General features: G+C 36.8%; 1 pseudogene; it reads left to right on the plus strand.

Annotated features, from left to right (window-relative positions):
- The first annotated feature begins 18,100 nt into the window (after nucleotides 1–18,100).
- LOC116080480 lies at nucleotides 18,101–18,908 on the plus strand (annotated as a pseudogene).
- Nucleotides 18,909–19,661: the final 753 nt, after the last annotated feature.

A 19,661-nucleotide genomic window follows, 5' to 3' on the forward strand; every position in this document is an offset into this window, starting at 1 on the left:
CTTTTAAAAATATATATATACTTACAAAAACATAATGTTTTACCTTCCAGACCCAAACCACTAAACAGTATGTTATGGATTCAAATCCTCTTTTCTTCTTCTTTCTCCTTTTCTTTTCTTATCTTTTTTCTTTTTTCTTTTTCCTTTCCAGTGGGAAGGATTGTACTGTTCAGAAAGGAAAACGCAGTGGATGGTTCTGGAAAAGGAGGCTTTTACCTCTTCAAGTCCTAGTCTTGTTCTTTGCTCTTCCTCATGCCCAAACAGTAAAGCCTTGCACTCTGCAGGCTGTGTGGATGAACACTGTGCCTGGTGTAAATATTTTTCATCTTTTGTTTTACTGACTTAGATCAATACTTACTAGACTTTTTTAGAGACAGATATCTACTTCCCACTAGGGGGCTACAAAGGCAATGGAAGCCTCTGTTTTCCACACTTCACTGTCAGTCTATGTGTATTTCTTCTTCTTCTCCCCAAAATAATTATTTCCAAGTATTAGCATCTGTCTTAAACTGGAAATAGCCTGTTACATTGATCACAGGTACTTCTTTTGTAATCAGTTATAATGTGGATGAATGTGTAAATATACACAGCTGTCCGGCTTACAGGAGACCCTTCCATCTTCACAAAAAGAAAAGAGTCATGTACAAAGGGGGAAACACCTGCCACCATGGAGTTGATAAATTTTCCAGCTGCTTCTTCTTGTTGATGTCACTTGACTTTGATTTATACCTTTTTTTTAAAATTATGATGCAGTAACTGAAGTGCATTGTTGAAAAGGTAGCTTTTAGTACTAAAAATTATTTCTTTAGATATTCAAGCAGACACTAGAAGTATTAATAATAATTTAAACCATAAATGTCTTCATGCTCTCCAGATAGATAGTATAAAATGTGCCTAAAATGAATTTACTGTAGATTAGAATAATTGTGGTTGACTTTGTTGGCCTCAAAATAGCCATTATAACTCATCCTGAGATCTTTCCCTTAACTCACCTTTGTACCCAGCTCACACACTGTATTCAGGGGCATTTCACACAGGGGTATTTTTTTTTTCTTTTAAAGAAGTGAAGCTTTATTGACCTCTTATTAAGGGGCTGGAGGGCAGCTATTCTTGTCACTACCGCTTGTCTCTGTCTGCACAGGAATCAAACATTGAGAGAATGAGGTTTGAAATGCTACTGGGAAATCTTAGCTGTCTAAAAATGTCTCTGTGTGAGAGGCAAATGGATTCAACCAGGGCAGACAAGCTTCCCAAGTGCTTCCTGTTGAAGAGCACATAGAAAATGAAAACATCCACTGGTGTAAATGAAATAAAATTTGGAAATACATATTGTATAGTGATGATACTGAACACATCCCTTTATAAAGCAGACATTGAGGAGTATATTTTGATTTTAACTGGAAGAATACATCTAAATGAAGCCTTAAGAATTTTAATGAGAAACTTGATCATGCTTCAGTGAACACACCTATTATTTTATTTTATAGTGAAATTTTACTCTTGAAATAACTACCAATAATTTCCAAGCCTTTTAAATGATAATACCTTCAAAATCTGATAGTTATCAGCAGAAAACATTGTTCCTACAAATAATTGATAAAGCCCTTTAAGACCATTGTTAGCAACTCAAAATTAATGTCAATGGAAATTCGACACAACTTTTACCCACTTTTTTTCATTGATAAGTACAACATTAATATACTAGTACTGACAAGGAAGTATTTTCTGATTTGTAGAATGAGTCTCTTTTATTACAGTAATTTTCCTGTATTAGCCTGGATGCCATTAAAGAGAAAGAAATGGTCATAGATACATGTACTAGGTGATAAGATAGTTATTATCCAAGGAATGGGGCTGTTCCCAGTAAGAACATTTTCTCTCTCACCTCATTGTTATTTAGCTTGGTGCTTTGAATGATTCTCAATGTCCTGAGTAGTAATGGTGTTGGCTTGCTTGGTGTGGCTACCCTTCAGGTCTAAGCAGAAGTTTAACAGAGGAAGCAGTGTGTGCTGGCTGCACTGTGTCCTGTCCACTATCATGAAGATTGCTGCCACATCCCATTCTTTTTAGGATGCTCCAGATGAAGAATCTCATGCTTATGTGAATTAGCTTTGGTACCTCAACCATCCCACACCCACATAATGGCTGCTTTGTCCAGCTGAGCATGCATGTATTCCAATGACATAATATAATTTTTTTCAAGGACATGTAGGTTGACAACGTTCAATGAAGACTTCCCTTAGGATCTGTAAGAACTAATTGACCATGTGACAACATAGGATGACTACAGAAAAGTGCTTAACATGGATATCTGGTTAATTGTTGTGTTCTCCATGGCTAGTGAATAGACAAGCTCAATAAATATGTTATGACTGAATGAGTGAGTAATGGAAGAAGCAGGGTTGCCTATGATTGTTAGATGTAATCAGGACCATGCAACTGGGAAGGAAAACAACATCAGAAGCCACGGAAAACATGACTAACTTAATTTATGCACTCAGCACAATCGTTGAAGTTTTACAATGTTGTAATATTCTTCTGAGTTCCAGAAATCTCATAATGAACAAAGAATAGTGTCAAAATTCCTTGTGGAAAATAGCAAGAAGATAAACAAAAGAAAGAAAAAAGGAATAAAAAAAGAAGGAAAGGAATAAAGAAAGAAAGAAACAGAGAAAAAGGAATAAAGAAAGGAAGGAAGGAAGGAAGGAAGGAAGGAAGGAAAGAAGAAGGGAAGAAAAAAAGAAAGAGAATATCTTGGCTATTTCTAAGAAGTTATGTGAAGTATAAGGCACCAAAAAATAGAGCTAACTAGAGAGCCTAATTTTAAAAAATGGAGAAAAACTTAAAAAAAAATAAGGAGTATGCCCAATGAGTATATGGAGTTATTACACATCTGGCAAGGAGAATAGATGCTACAAAGGCCATAAGGATGGCTAGGAGGGAGTCAAGAGGGAAGCATAAGGAGTCAGAAATGGTCCATGTCACATAGAAGCCTAGAGGTGCAATGCAAAGTTCTTTTGGTTATAATAAGAAGTCATGTTAGAGGAGAATCGGGGAATAACAGGGTTGATAAGTGAAGGCATGACATATTCTTACCTCTAACCTGATTTTTTTGGCTCCTTGGTTTAAGATCAGTCAAAAAGGGAAAAGAGAGAAACAGGGACACCAGTTATGGGTTTTAAAATAATTAATTCACATAACTGATGTTAATAACTTGGGGAAAGAAGGGTCCATGTACCACAGTGGAGTGGGCCAATGGTGCTGTGTGAGATTTTCTCCTCTGGAACTTCTGGGAAGATGCTATATATAGATATTTCCATAATAAATATTATTTAAATGCATACCTGTACAATTATAGTAAGAAACAAAATTAATATAAGAAAATCATGTTATAATCAATGGCAGAATATACTCTGTTCTTTGAATAATGGTTCATGTTAATTTAATAAGGAATGTCTGATTTTATTTAATTAAATTTATAACACATACCTAAGGAATTTGTTATTTAGTCTTTGAAACTGTGCTTAGTTTTGTAATCTTGACAAATATTCTAACCTTCCTGAGATCTCCCACTGCCTTTGGAAAATTGAAATAACAAAAGAACCTTTTTTATTTTAACAACAACAACAACAACAAATATTATATGTGTGTGTGTGTTCTTGTGTGCATGTGTGTGTGTTTGTGTACATGTGCTTGTGTGTGTATGTATAACATTTTGGGCAAACAATACTGCCTACAAAACCATAAACTAATAAATCCCTCAGTATCAGGCATGAGAACCCTCTGGATTTGGTGGTCAGGGTAGGCTAACTGATGCCCAAAACAATACAGATTATCCATGTAGCCTTGGTCGTCTCTCAGGGCTTGAGGGTATGTCACTATTGCTGAAGGCACCATAAATTTAGAACACAGAACTGAGGTGATTTGTGTTGAGTATGACCTGAAAACCTCTGCTTTTCAGTCTAGCTCCAATGATTCCAGAAAATACTAGTAGATAGCCATAAAAGGGAAGCAATCAAACAGTCTTACATATCTTCAATACCTATGACAATCCCCAGCATGGTAAGATATGCATAAAAGTGCAGCACGTGACAATCACATGTCAGTGATAACCACAAGCTGTCTAATAGGACTTTAGGTCCACAAAACAGGAGGGAAGTCATACCTGGTACTGGAAACCTAGCTGGCTTCCTGGGGCTAGTGAGGTCACAGAACTTAGAAAATAAATAATCTACTACTATCACTTTGCTAGACCTATGTAATTCTTCGATACCTCAAAAAGTTACTAGTTCTTTGAGAATTTAATACAATGTGGTTTTATAGATTCATACTCTCTCCTTCAGCTCTTTCTATATGTGATCCAGGCACCTGATCATAGACACCCACTCAGCTTTCCTTTCACTTTCATTCATGTACTTTTTGTGTATGTTGTTTCGCTTGCATGCATGTTTGTGTATCAATGCATTCTAGGTGCCTGAGGAGGCCACAGAGCATATCAAATGCCCTAGGACTGGAATTAAAAATGCTTGTGAACTGTCATATGGGTGATAGAAGTAAGACCTGGGTCCTCTGTAAGAGCAGCCATTTATTGTAACCACCATTTTTTCCAGCCCCATGTTTTTGTTTTTGTTTTCTTAAACAAAAAGTAAGTTTGCATTTTGATAACATATATGTTTACCATATTTATATCATTTCTCTTTTCATCTTCTACCTCGTCTCTCCAATTGTCCCTGCTCCCTGTCAAATTAATAAATGAGTGACCTCTTTGCTATGGCTACATATCCATCAAGACCTGTTTGTACTGTCCAAATATTCTTGGGTATGTGGCTATGTGGCCTTCTACTGAAGTGTGGCTGAATTGCAGGTGTTATACTCATAATAAAGATGGACTCCTCCAATTCTAGAAGCTAACAAATGCCAATAGTCCCTTATCTAGATGTGAGCAAGCCTTCATGTCCAAGTTGCCTCTCCATCCTGGTATCTGATTTTGGGATTGCACAGAAGGTTCCATATTAATGTGAGAACAAGAAACATGAAAAACCAACATCTTAGTGCCTCTCCAGAGCAAGCATTTTATAAGGGCTCACTATTTTTTATAATCAACCCAGCAACAGAAACGAAGGATGTTCTAAGGTTAGTTATTCTTCTATTGACATGCATCATCTTCCCAATGCTCCACTGTCTCTTCTGCTCACTCTCTCTGCCTATGAACTGGCAGCTCACCACTCTATAATATATGGGATTCCTTTTGTCATAAGGATCATTTTCTTTCAAGGTGGTATAATAAGCTTTTCTCTGCAGTAAATAAAAAGTCTGTCTGCATTATTTTCCTTCCCAATAATGTGAAAAAATATTTCTTTAAAAGTACACTTTTCCTTTTCTGATAGCTTTTTGTCAAAAGAAGAAGTGCCAGGGTAAGTCATGTTTGGCTCAAAGATTTTTGTTTTGTGTTATCCCAAGGGCATAAAATTTGATTGCTTTTTTTGGACAAAATGATTCAGATACTTTTTTATTAAAAGGAGGCAACATAAGGAGAATGCTGTTGGAGTCAGAACTAATCTGAGCTCAAGTTCCAGCTCAAGGTGCATAATACTTCATATGTGATAATTCTTCTCATCCCATACATTTGTGTGTGTGTGTTTTTCTTTACTGAAGTAGTCCCCCATGGGGCACACCTTGTTGGCTGGCACATTACTTGGAAGTGTGATAAATGACACAGGTATTCACTAGAGTTCTGGCCACTACCACTGAAGTCCTCTGTGTTGTTCAATGTACTTCCAGGAGTCATATGACATCTGCCCTCATTCTTGGGTTCTGCTAGCATTAGCTTAGTTGTCTCCAAGGTTCCACTGGCATGTCTGTCACTATGAGTTTTTATGCACATGCATCACTTTGGTTCATTAAACATAGTTGTCAATTTCCACAACCAGCTATTCCATCAGTTTATCAAACCTTTAAATACGTCCTTTAACAGTCATCTCCATGATACATATCTGCTTCCCAACATTGATAAAGTTTTTGTGTCATTTTTTTTGTTTCATTTTAGACAGGTTTTTACAATGTAGCCAAAGTTGGGCTGGCCCAAACTCATAATTATACTGCCTCTGCACCTACTTGCTCTAATTAAAGATATATGTAACCATATCTGTCACACTGAAGTTTCTTTCTTTTTCTTTCTTTTTTCCTGATATAGTTTAGAAAGACATTACCTCTTAGCCTTCCATAGATGCTTACACTGGTGTCCTTTTGTATAATTCTCTAGAATTGCTCTTTTAACCTTCAGACAACCATGTGCAACAGGACTTATTTTTAATCAATTTTTCTATCCCTTATGAAAACTCTAACTTCAGAGATCATGTCCCTGTCTCATGGCTGGCAGGTGGTCTTGATGTGTATGTATGACATACTGTTCTCTACTTAGAAATTTATGAGGAGATTTCACAGGTCTACCAACCCAATGTTATTAGAAATGATCCCAGAGCTGTCTCCTACATGATGCATCAAGTGTTTCCTTTTGTTACACCTATCTCTGCAAATCTCTTGAATGAACGATCCAATACTTAGAACACAGTGTGAACATTAAATATCTTTAGTGAACCAATTTAAAATATTGATCCAGGCTACATTGGGGTATACACCTTGTGGTCTGAGGGTATCTGACTTCATCCATTTGATCCCCTCGCTGCTCAAATGCAACCTGTTTCCACAAACTGTACTTTAAAAAGCAAGTGATTTGTATCCATCAGCTTGACAGTGACAACAGGGCTAAATCCATCATTTGGTATTACTTGTTCTTCCTGCACAGGCTGCCAAATGCCTTCCAAAGCCACTGAAATTGATGGTGACAATTTTCCACATTCTTCATTTGTGGTTTACACAGTGACTCTCTTCAATTTGTATCTCCCAAGGGACTAAATCCAGACTGTTCTGTGTTAGACTTGATAGTTCCAATTTATTTTCTTATTGAAGTTATACCTTTGGAGAGACTTTTCTTCCACTTGTGAACTAGTCAAGCTACCTCCAAGTAGAAGGATTTCCCTTTTAGGATTCTAGAGTTAAGCTGACCAAGAAAAGTCTATGATGATCTTGTGGAAAAGGCTTCCAGTATGTCTGTTCAGCTCCTGATCTGATCATCTCCCTGCTGAGTTTTGTTTTCTGATGTCTCATCCTTCCAATAAGTGGCTACATAAATACATAATCCGAGGCCAACTCTGTGTGCTTTATTGTGTACTGGAAACCAGTCTGGTGAGCTAATATTAATAACACCTACTTAGCCATCAGGAGAAAGCTGGCCATGAAGAGAGAAAGCAGAAATGCCTGAATATTTGGCACTCGGAACACCTTCAGCCATCCATTCATACAGACAGATATCAGTTATGGTGCTAATGAGAGATGTTCATTTTCAGCAAGAACATTATATAGCAGAGAGTGGGGGGGGGAGACAGAGACAGACAGAGACACAGAGAGAATTTGAATATAAGAGCTACTGAGATTAATGAAGGCAGACTATAATCAATAATCAGGTATATTTCCCAACTCTAATATAATATTCAATCCTTTAAATATTCTTAAATATTCATAGTATTGGCCTTTATTGTTTTTTCTATGTTTACATCACATTTATTTATCTATCTACTTTTCCCTCTACCTCTTCCTCCCTCCTCTTCCTTTCTTCCTCCCTACCCTTGTTCTGTCTCTCTCTGTCTCTCTGTCTCTCTGTCTCTCTGTCTCTCTGTCTCTCTGTCTCTCTCTCTCTCTCTGTGTGTGTGTGTATGTGTGAGTGTGTGTTTGTGTGTGTGTGTACAGCAAGCCATGTCAAATATGTTGAGGTCAAAAGATAATTCATAGAAATCATAGTTCATTAAACTTTAGCTGTCAGGGTTGTCAGTGATTTTACCCAACAAACCATCTATCTCACCAGCCCTCTTCATCTTTGTCCTCTGCCTCTTTCTCTGCACTTTCTTCATCCCCATCTTCTTCCTCCTCATTATCTCTCTTGGCCTCCCTTCCTGTTCCCCCTTTTTTGCTTCATCTTTCTCTTCACTTTTAAGAAAAATTATTTTTCTAATCAGTTAATTAACTTTATATCTCAACAACAGTTTTTCCCTCCCTTCTCTCCTTCCAGTCCTTCCCCTTACCTCCTTTCCACTTCCACGCTTCTCTTTCCTTACTCTCCAGAAAAGGGGATGCTGTTCATGGATATCAGCCTAGATGCATCTTCTCCTATTAGGACTATATAAGTCAGCCCAGTTAGGGGAAAGAGATCCACAGATGGGAAACAAAGTCAAAACCAGCTCCTGCTCTGGCTTTTAGGAGTCCTACATGAGGACAAAGATGTACAACTATTACATATGTGCAGAGAGACTAGGATCATCCCATGCACATTCTCTATTTGTCAGCTCAGTTTCTGTGGGACCCTATGGCCCCAGGTTAGTTAATTTTGTAGGGTTTTGTGTGTGTGTGTGTGTGTGTGTGTGTGTGTGTGTGTGTGTGTGTGTAGTGTCTTTTACCTATCTGGCTCATCTAATCCTTCACCCTCATCCTCTTCCTCAGGATTCCCTAAACTTTACTTCATGTTTGACTGTAAGTGTCTGCTTGGTGAGGTCTCCCTCACAACAATTTTGGTAGGCTCCTGTCTGTAAGTTTAGTAGAATATCATTAAGAGTGCTGGGATGGACTCCTTTGTAACTGACACTTTTATTTTCTCAGATGAAGTGATATGTGGCTTGGAAAGAGCCCAAACTGCTTCATCCTCTGTCTTAATTATCCTTGGGCCTAGGCCTAGAAGCTTCTAGTCTCTGTACAATCTAAATTTCTAAGCTGACTGATTCAATCTGGTTTCCCTTGGCTTCTGACTCAATTGCTTTGCATAGCCTCATACTAACTTTGTCAATCAGTTCTAATCTTCTAGCTCCTTCTATTTCTCTGGTTTTCTTTGTCTTTATCTGTGTCTAGCTTGTTCTCTCTGTCAGCTGTCTCTGTAAAACTGTCCCGGCAAAACTGCCATACACACATATAACAAACAACGCACCCACCCTACTACCTTTTTACCTTTGCTTTCTCACTATCCTTAAGTAGCCTCTCGTCCTGTGTAATTCTTATGTGAATTGTACATATCTTATCTCTGACTCATTCTGTCAAAATTTCTCTGATTTATCATGTTGTCTATCCCTCAATTAGATGTCACTTTCAAACATGATTTCTTGTTAGTGATTAAAGACATGTACTAAGGGCATGTCTGTATTCCAGCTAGATCATACTGTAATCCAGGGAATGTCTATATTCTTGCCGTTTCATGTCTTTGGATGAAATCTCTTGTAAGAACAGCTATGGTGCTTGATTAAAATTCCTCTGTACTCCCTTTCATGGCATGGATCTCAAGTTGGACCCTTCATTGATTGTTCATTCCCTCACAAGACACATTATAAGTCAAAGGTTTTGTGGTTGAATTGAAGTCCCAATCAACTAGAAGTCCTGCCTGATTACAAGAGAAGGCTGGTTCAGGCTCTGTATCCCCCATTGCGAGGAGTCTTAGCATCATTCTCATAAATTCCTGAGAGTTTCTATTGCCTTAGGTTTCTAGTCCCTCGTAGATATGCCCCTCTTCCAATTCTAGTGGAATACAGCTATCAAAAGCAATGACATGATATTTACAAGCAAATGAATGGAACAAAAAAAGATCATCCTGAGTAAGTTAATCCAGGCTCAGAAAGACAAACATAGTATGTACTCAGCTATAGATGGATATTAGCTATAAATAAAGGATAACTATGCTACAATCCACAGATCCAGGGATGTTAAGTAACCAGGAGAGCCCTTGAACCTCTTGTTCTTCTTTCCCTTCTTTTATAAGATTTATTTACAGCCAGGCAGTGGTGGAACATGCCTTTAATCCCAGCACTTGGGAAGCAGAGGCAGGCAGATTTCTGAGTTTGATGTCAGCTTGGTCTACAGAGTGAGTTCCAGGACAGCCAGGCTACACAGAGAAACACTGTCTCAAAAAACCAAAAAAAAAAAAAAAAAAAAAAAAAAAAAAAAAAAAAAAAAATTTATTATATGTGAGTACACTGTAGCTGTCTTCAGACACACCAGAAGAGGGCAACAGATCTCATTAAAGATGGTTGTAAGCCACCATGTGGTTGCTAGGATTTGAACTCAGGACCTTTGGAAGAGCAATCAGTGCTCTTAAGTGCTGAGTCATTGAGTTGGCTGGTGTTATATGGCTGAATATGCAGAATATATTAAAATTTGTTATTCTTTTAGAATGTTGTTGCTTTTTAATTTATTTTTCAAGCTTAATAATTGAATTCCCTGCTTTAAAATATATGTGATTTTCCCCTAACCCATTCCTACCTTGATATTCCATTACTATATTTATGGTTCAGATTTATCTGAGAGTGACATATGTATATATATATATATATATATATATATATATAGCAGAGCTTTAATTTTATTATTGATTTCTGTATTTTCAAATTTGCTCTTTAATATTTTCCCTATAGATTTTCACCTTTAGGTTTAAATGTGAACATGACAGCTTGAAGAAGCTTCTTAAGCAATTCCTGCAATTGCATAAGGTCAGTTCCTTGCAATTAATCCCTTCATAATTGTCTAAATCTATAACATCATCTCTCCTAGTGGTGATTCCCTAATTGAACCTTGTAGGTATAGTGGTCATTATGGTAATTGCATGTAAGAAATTAGGGAAAATTGAATTTAGAAAAGCTATTATATATACAAAGAAAATGGTAAACTGGTAAGTTATTAACTCAGATAAACTTGTAATTACACAAAGTAGCATAGCCTAATGTTTGCTGTGAAAGGCCAAGATGATTTACCTGCATTCAAAAACACAAAATTTAAAAATATTTGGTATCCATAGAAGACACATTTGTAATATATAAAGCAGAAAGCCTGAAGGTAAAAATGGAAAACAAATGCTACACACACACACACACACACACACACACACACACACACACAAGCACACACAAGAACACACATACATACATAGAGAGTTCTGTTGATGTGTTTATATCAAACAATACATATTACAGAAAAATTTTTGTAAATGTCTATTAAAGATAAAGAAGAATTTTTATAACGAAAAAATAATTTCAATTAATTAGCAGGATGTTAGTTAAAAATTCAAGGATACAATGTTTAAATAAAATTCAAGAGAAATATAAAGTTCATAATCGTAACATCAGATTTTAACACTGTTCTGATTGCAGTGGCTATTCCTGGTTGTCAACTTGACTATATCTGAAATGAACTACAATCCAGAATTAGAAGGCTCACCTGTGGCCTTAGTCTGGAGGCTGAGAGATACAAGTTTCCCACCTGAATCTTGGCAGGGAGATCTTGAGGCATAGTGGCTATGAATCCCAGAAGATTAAGATTGGAAGATCTATGATTTCAAGCAAGGTCATCTGGGATTAAAGGTGTGGTGGCACATGCCTTTAATCTGGGCCACACCTTTTGCTGGACACCTATATAAGGACAGTGGAAGAAGGAAGGCTCGCTCTGCTTTGCCTGCTTGCCTTGTGGGACTGAGCAACTGCTGAATCCTCCGACTTCCATTCACAGATGCTGCCGACCATTGTTGGGAGTTGATTGTTGAGAGTTGGACTACAGACTGTAAGTCATCAATAAATTCCTTTACTACATAGAGACTACCATAAGTTCTGTGACTCTAGAGAACCCTGACTAGTACACTGACCATAGCACATGGATAGGTAAAATAAGATAGCCATTGAGACATTTACCAAACAGTAGACTGACTAGTAAATACTAAAATTTGGAATAAGTGAACATATTTTTAAAAAGTACAAATTCACCCTAATACAATTATAAATAAATATTATGACCATAGACTAAAAAATAACATTAATTCACGTGCATGTATACTCTATTTTACATACAGAGGTTCCAAACATTTATCTGTGAATTTACCAGATCTTTTTGGGTGAAAAATAAAAATATCTTTGTCTGACTCAAATGCATCTTATCTCATAGTCTGAAGAAAGCATAATCTAAATTGTAAAAAATTTAAAATCTAGAAAATTTTACAAATTGGAAAAATGTATAGTATGATCTGTCATGACCATATAGATATTATGGTCCTAAATAAAACAGGATAAAAATAATAGTATTTCATGACTATACTCTGTTTCATGTATAAGGATGGTTTATAATATGTGAAGGTTATGGCTCATCACATAAGTCTAAGAAGCAAAGTCATATGATTATCTCACTTGATATAGAACATTCATTTGCTGCAATTTAATATCTAGTTATACTTTAAACTCACAAACTAAAAAAATAAGATCATTTAATAACATGTCTTTCTGAAAATTTAGAATTATATTAAACATTAAAACCTAAGGACATGCCCTTAACAGGCAAAATATAGAAGAATATATTTGATTATTATCACTTACATAAGGCAAGGAAAAAGATAAATGCACAATTATTTGGAAGGAAAATATAAGCCATACAGTAGAAGTAACTACATAAAACTTAATGTCACTTTACAACCAGCAACTCAGCACAAACTCTTAATGTTTTTCTTTTCTTTTTATTATTTCTTTTCTATTAGATATTTTTTTATTTACATTTCAAATGTTATCCTCTTTCTTGGTTTCCCCTCTGAAAGCCCCCTATATCCTCCCTCCTCCCCCTGCTCACCCATCCACCCACTCCCACTTCTTGGCCCTGGCCTTCTCCTACACTGGGTTTAGAGCCTTCATGGGACCAAGGGCCTCTCCTCCCATTGATGACAGACAAGGCCATCCTCTGCTACATATGCAGATGGAGCCATGAGTGCTACCATGTATACTCTTTGGTGGTTTAATCCCTGGGAGCTATGGGGGTACTGGTTTGTTCATATTGTTGTTCCTCCTATGGGGCTGCAAACCCCTTCAGCTCCTTGGGTCCTTTCTCTAGCTTCTTCAGTGGGGACCCTGGGCTCGGTTCAATGGTTGGATGTGAGCATCCACCTCTGTATTTGTCAGGCACTGGTAAAGCCTCTCAGAAAACAGTTACAACAGGCTTCTGTCAGCAGGCAGTTGTTGGCATTCACCATAGTTTTCATTTTTTTCAAACCTTTCTTTACTAATTTTTTTTATGAATGTTTTGTTTGCATATCCGTCTGTTTGACATGAGTGTGCCTCAGTCCCGTGAGTCAGAAGAGGGCATCAGAGGCCCTGGAACAGGAGTTACAGGCAGTTGTGAGCTACTGTATAAGTGCTGGGAACTGAATCTGGATCCTGGGCAAAGGCAGCAGAGTGCTCTTAAGTTCTGAGTTATCTCTCCAACCTCAGTTTATTTTTTTTTCTTTTTAATGATAACATTATTTACAATATATTCTAATTATGCCTTTTTTTTCCAAACTACCCCAGCTTCTCTTATATCCTCCTTACTTCCCTACCTACCCAGTTTTATACTCTCTCTTTCTCTTTCTTTTTTTTTTTTTGTCTTTAGAAAACAAACAGGCAAACAAACATACCAAAAAATAAATAGCCACAAATCTCTCTCTTTCTGTCCCTCTGATCCTCCCTCTCTCCCCTTCTCTCTCTCTCACTACTAAAACACTAAGGTGGAAACGAAACTTGTATGTTAAGACAAGTAAAAGATTAATAAGATAAAACCACCAATCAAAGCAATATGAGAAAAAATATTGCATATAAACACTAGGAATATTGAACCAGAAAATATAAAGGCTATTTTGTACAGTTCCAAATTGGAAATATCCAAATATATAGCAACATCAAAATAAATAAATTATTTACTATCCAGTCCATCAATGCTAGACTACAATATAGAAAGACCTACAAATCACTAAAAAAAGGCTTTTGAATGTAGATTGAAAGAAAGCAGATAAAAACAAACAAAAAACCTCTACGGTCTTATTTAGATATATTTCAAATATAGAAAACAAACTACATATTTGTGAGATTTAGAATTAGTCAATGAAGAAGTATAAAGAAAATCTAGCATGTTGAATTTTCCAATTGTTAGCAATGTGGTAAACCCTGGTGGGATAAACACTGCAATCTCAAGGGCTTCTAGATGGCTAACATTTGTGGAGACCCCAAAGATGGTGAACTTGTACACTTATCCTTTGGGATTTTCTGTATGTTTGCTACCTGCGACATGTTACAAACTGTGCATCATAGAAAAGAAAATCAGTAATAATTGGCAAGACAGATATGTTGAGGTTTTGTCTGTGGCTATGAATTGTAATGCTAAATTCTATACCAGAAGGTCTAGTTGCCTATGAGTGAATTCTCAGGTTTACCAGCTTTTGTTATGTAAACCTTATTGTTTAATTTAAAACTATTGGTTAGATAATAATTGCTATAGCCTATTACTCTGGGAATTAGAGGTAAGTGGGTTTTGAGTTACCAGGTTGGGAGCTGTGGAAGAGAGGAAGAAGAAAAGACATGAGGAGAGGAGGAAGCAGCCATGATAGGAGACCATGAGCACATGGCCAGAGGAAACAGGAAGTATGTGAGGTACACCACTGGGGAAGTAGCCATGCAAGCAGTTGGAAAAGTAGATTAAGGGTTACCATAGTGTGAGTTCCCTTTATTTGTAAGATAGAAAGGCACAAGTTTAAATTGGTTCAACAACACAAGCATATCAGATTGACAGCCTTGGTTATTGCCAGTTTAAATGGACTGTCTTTTCTCCACTCGGGAGTTGATGTTGAGGGCAGGTAAGCAGAGAATAGCGGAATTTCATTGAAGAAATGTAAGCTAGAGAGTGAATTTTTCAGCCTTGGATTTTAGTTGAAACCACTAATTCTCTATTTGGCTTAAAGTTTAATACTTATTCCTAGGACTAGACAACAAGGGCTTTAAATTTCTTTCTACTTACAAGAGCCCCTATACAGTGCATTCAGTGATATGGCTTCAATAACCTTCAATAACCTTCAGCTTACTAAGACGGAAGCCCTTTGTAGATATTTTATACATTTTTCTTTGATATTGGAATAAGAATATAGTTACCATGAGGCTTCAGTAAATGCTGGATTTGGGTTCATGAATATCTCAATAGGCATAAGGCTTGTTTTTCCATTGTGAATTCCTGAATTCAAATCCCTAGTAGAAACATGGCTAAAGTGGGTTCATTATTTATGCCTTGGAGGAAGAGACAGGAAGATCCTGGAGCTTACTCACCAAAATTTCTGTAATTGGCAACTCCCATGGTTCAGTGGTGCAATGCTATCTGATGTCTGATATTGATGTCTGACCTGTGAACTTATGTGCACCCCTAACAATGGGAAATCCACATACATAAATGTACATTGACATATACTCTCCTTACTCAAAGAAAAGTTTGGGGATTGTATTTGTAACTTGTCTTATTCTGCAAAGAAATATAATTAAGTGTGGATACAGTGAACACGTTGTATGCAGAGTGATGATTGTAGATTAAATACTTTGATGAAATTCAGAGTGAAGTAATTTTAACATAAATATAGCTAATTGAACACATATGACATATGGGCACAATAAATAAGGAAACAGAAACTATGCCCTACCTCAGCTTTTGCCTAATTATTTAGAAAATAACTTTTATTCTTCATTTTATATTGTATAAGCAGATGAAGATTTGATTTATTAGGAAATAGTTTTGAGTCTACCCCTAAGTACATTCACCCAGTAAATGTCTTGAATCCAGTGAGTTCCAAGCCATAATTTTAACACCATTCTTATGTTTTTCTAAGTAAGAGATGCATGAGAATACACAGTAATTCAAAAGCTCAGAGTAGTGTTTATGATATACAAATACATTGATATTACTGGAATGCTAATGAAATACAACAATGTGACCTGGAATAGAATTAACAAAGCATTCTAAAGCTTAAATTAGCTTTGTTATATTGTCTTAACAACCACTGGATTTCTCTGTATCTGAAATAGTAGTTAATATGTGTAACAAAACTACACTTTGCATTTGAGACTTTATCTGTATAGTGGCAGAGTTAATAATCTGTATTTCTTTTTAAAATGTGAAGGTAAGGTAATACTTGAAGGAAGGAAAAAATGCAAAATCAAAGAATTATCTTATAGAATTATAGACAATTTAAAATCACTTATAAAACATATGACTTTGTTCAATGTTAAATAAAATCTGCCACTTAGAAGTCTATATATGCTTAATCATGTCTACATGACATACTATATGTTAATGGCATCATTTTACCATATTTATTAATTGAACACTTAAAATAGTAAGTTCCCAATGAGACCAGAATTTTACAGTTCCTGGGGAGCATTAGCTCATTGCCTAAAGAAATAGCCACTAGTTTCCATATAGCTTCATGCATGTAAGCTTCAGAGCTGGATTGTTCTGGTTTTTTTTTTTTTCTCAGCAGATGGAAATTCAAATCTGACTAGTACTTATTATCCGTGTATGTCATGACATATTGGAACTCCCATGGTCACTTTTAGTTATCATTCCAAATATCTGTGGGAAATGGTGAAACTCCATGCCAAAGACCCTTAGCTGACAGACAAGTCTGTGCACAGTGTCAGTGTGCTTTGACTTTTAATGTCATCTCTGACTTGGAAACATCCCTCCTATAAATGCTCATCTAATTTTGATCCTATTCTCTATGCAATATTTTTTATGATAAGAGTTATAGAATTGTGATTATCCTGCCTCTTCACCCATATGTAATCCTGTTTTTAAAATTTTAAATTAAATTTTAATATTCTTATTAAAAAGTGAACTTTTGATAACTCCTCTCTAAAGCAAATTAATAGTATTCTGATATGGTTTCCATCTTTAGGTTGGGCAGTATTCATTTATAAGCAGGTAAAATAATAAGAGTTCTTCTACTATAAATCCAATAAGGCAAAATCAATACACTTGGAGTTGGAGATGACTCAGCAGATTTTTGAATTGCATTTCTTACAGAGGATCCAGGATTGGATCACTGTACCTACATGGTTGCTCAATTTTGTACCTCCAGTTTCAGGGGATCTGATGCCCTTTTCTGGTCTCCATGGCTACAAGGGACCCACAAACTACATATATACACATACATACAGGCAAATATTTGGGAATATAAAATACAAATAAATAAATCTTCAAAACAAAAATAAAACCAATTATCTTTCTTTTGTACCTTGGTACAAAACCTCCTTTGCAGGTACCTACCCATATTGACCTGACTTAAGATTCCAGTCATTGTTAGATAAAATCACACATAATAGCAGTCCTGATTCCTGGTCAATACATCACTTACTTGTACTGCATCAATAATCTCCAAACATCATTGATTCAAAGTATAGGCATGATTCTCATTAGTTGTATTTGCTGACTACAGTGACTTCAATAACAGGTTGACATGGCTTCAGCATTTTCTTCACCTAAAATCCCCAAAGCAGTCTTTAATCTTCACTTAAACATCTTCTAGCAAAAGAAAAGAACATCTCTAGACAGAATTTAGTAAATCATCATCAGTTATTTATTTAATTAAATATGTTCTTTGTTTCATCCAAAAATACCCTCATTTTGAAAATTACTGGACTATGAATGAATTTTCTGATCTGAGTGATTTTTTTAAATGCATAGGAAAGAAAAATTGAGAAGAAACAAATAATTTAAGTTGAGTATGTGTTTTGTAGCTCTATTCTCTAATTTTCCTACTATTTGCCTTTTTATCATAAGTTATAGGTGTAATAGTAGTGATTTATACTGCTGATAAGAAGGGAACACCTGTTGCAATGGTATCATTAGGAGCACATTCTGGGTTATAGACTCACATTGGCCTTTCTTTGGTTTTCCTTCGAACACAAACCAAATAACATTATGTTGTGTAGTGTTGCATGAGATGGGGAATTAACATGCAATTAAACACAATAACAAGCTGTTTTCTTTACAATGCCACTTACTGATATGCTACAAACAAGTGTGACAGTATTGGAAACCAAGTAGTAAAATTATCAATAAGGATCTACAGTCAGTTCTTCCTCCTCCCCACCACAAGAACTAGGTGTGTTGTTGCCCACCACCCGAGATCTGTAAATCATGTGCCCACGAGTTCCCACTTGAACTTTTTCAACCTGAGATAACAGCAATGGCTTCAAAATGGAGGACTACTGCATCTTGGTATTCTCACCCAGTATATGCAAGACCCTGCCAAAATTATCATCATGCAATGCTTTAGATGTAAGCCACCAGAATGCCTACAGATAGTTCAGGGATTCCTATTCCACTTTCCTATGGTTCTTCCCTTATGGAGTTCTTCCCTGGAACTCTCTTGCTTATGAGGCCGGACATCCTTGAAACTCTCAAGGCCAGCAGGAGTCTCTCTACAGTGTTTCCCATCTCACAAGCCCTAGGCAGCCTATGCATAACACCAATAGACTTCAGACATCCACAAGAGAAAATGAAGCAGTGAGTGAAGAGGAAGAGCTGGAGTCAGATTCAGATGACAAAGTGGAGTGCCACCTGAGCAAAATGGAAACCACTGAGGAGCTTCTCTATTACTTCACACAGACTGAGAGTCACAGACAAGAACAAAGGCGACAGCAGCAGCTAGACATGGAGTGCCTGAATAACTGTGTGAATGTGGACAATGGCCTGCATTTCAACCACCACAGGTCAATGGAGCCCCCATCTGAGAAGCCCTGAGAGTGGCGCCAAGCAGAGGTGAAGCGGTTATACAGGAACAGTGATCCCAAGATCCTGGCCATGAAGACTGCTGTGCCCTGAGCTTTGACAAGCACTGTGATAGAAAGCAGCTGAAGTACTGGCCCATCATTCCCCTGAAGTTGAGTCCTGGGCACTGGGACCCTAGGCAATGCCTCACAGTTCCTAACCCCTCCCTCTTCATTTCTTCTGGAGATTTTTCAGAGAAAGAGGCCTGTATACTGAGATGGTGAATACGGTCTGTCAGCCACTTATAATTCTGTCAGCAGGAGATAGCCAACACAAGGAACATTTACTAACATGAAGTGATAATTGTATGTATTGTACTGCCTCTAAGTTTTCTCTGTAATATTCCAGTTCATTAAAATTATTGCCTAATGTTTTGCATTTTTAATTTCCTTCTTTAAACCATCAGGAATGTCATAAAAGCCTTAACCCATGTGTCATTTATTCCTACTTTTTAAAGACAATTTTTTTTTTTTTTTTTTTTTTTTTTTTTTTTTTTTGGTTTTTCAAGACAGGGTTTCTCTGTGTAACCCTGGCTGTCCCGGTACTCACTCTGTAGACCAGGCTGGCCTCGAACTCAGAAATCCGCCTGCCTCTGCCTCCCAAGTGCTTGGACTAAAGGCGTGCGCCTTTAATAAATATAAAGGCTCAGCTTTTAAAGGCTAGGCTCACAACCAAAAATATAAAGACCAGTTTTTATATAGCCCATGCTAGCTACAGGCTCTTAAATCTTCCTGCTTCCACCTACCAAACACTAGCTTACAAGTTTGCACCCCCCACATTGGGCTTCTGTCCACATATTTTCTCTGACTGTAGCTCTTTGGAGCTCTCTGAAAGCTATGCAAGTGTATAGTAAGACAAGCGACACTTGTTATTGAGCTGGGTGTCAGTCCGCATGCTCTATAAAAGATCTGAGAGTAAGTATTCTGGGCTTGGCAGGCCATGTTGTCTATGTCATAGCTGCCTAGCCTTATCTTCCT

Source organism: Mastomys coucha, unplaced genomic scaffold (genome assembly GCF_008632895.1).
Source record: "Mastomys coucha isolate ucsf_1 unplaced genomic scaffold, UCSF_Mcou_1 pScaffold6, whole genome shotgun sequence".
Lineage (NCBI taxonomy): Eukaryota > Metazoa > Chordata > Mammalia > Rodentia > Muridae > Mastomys > Mastomys coucha.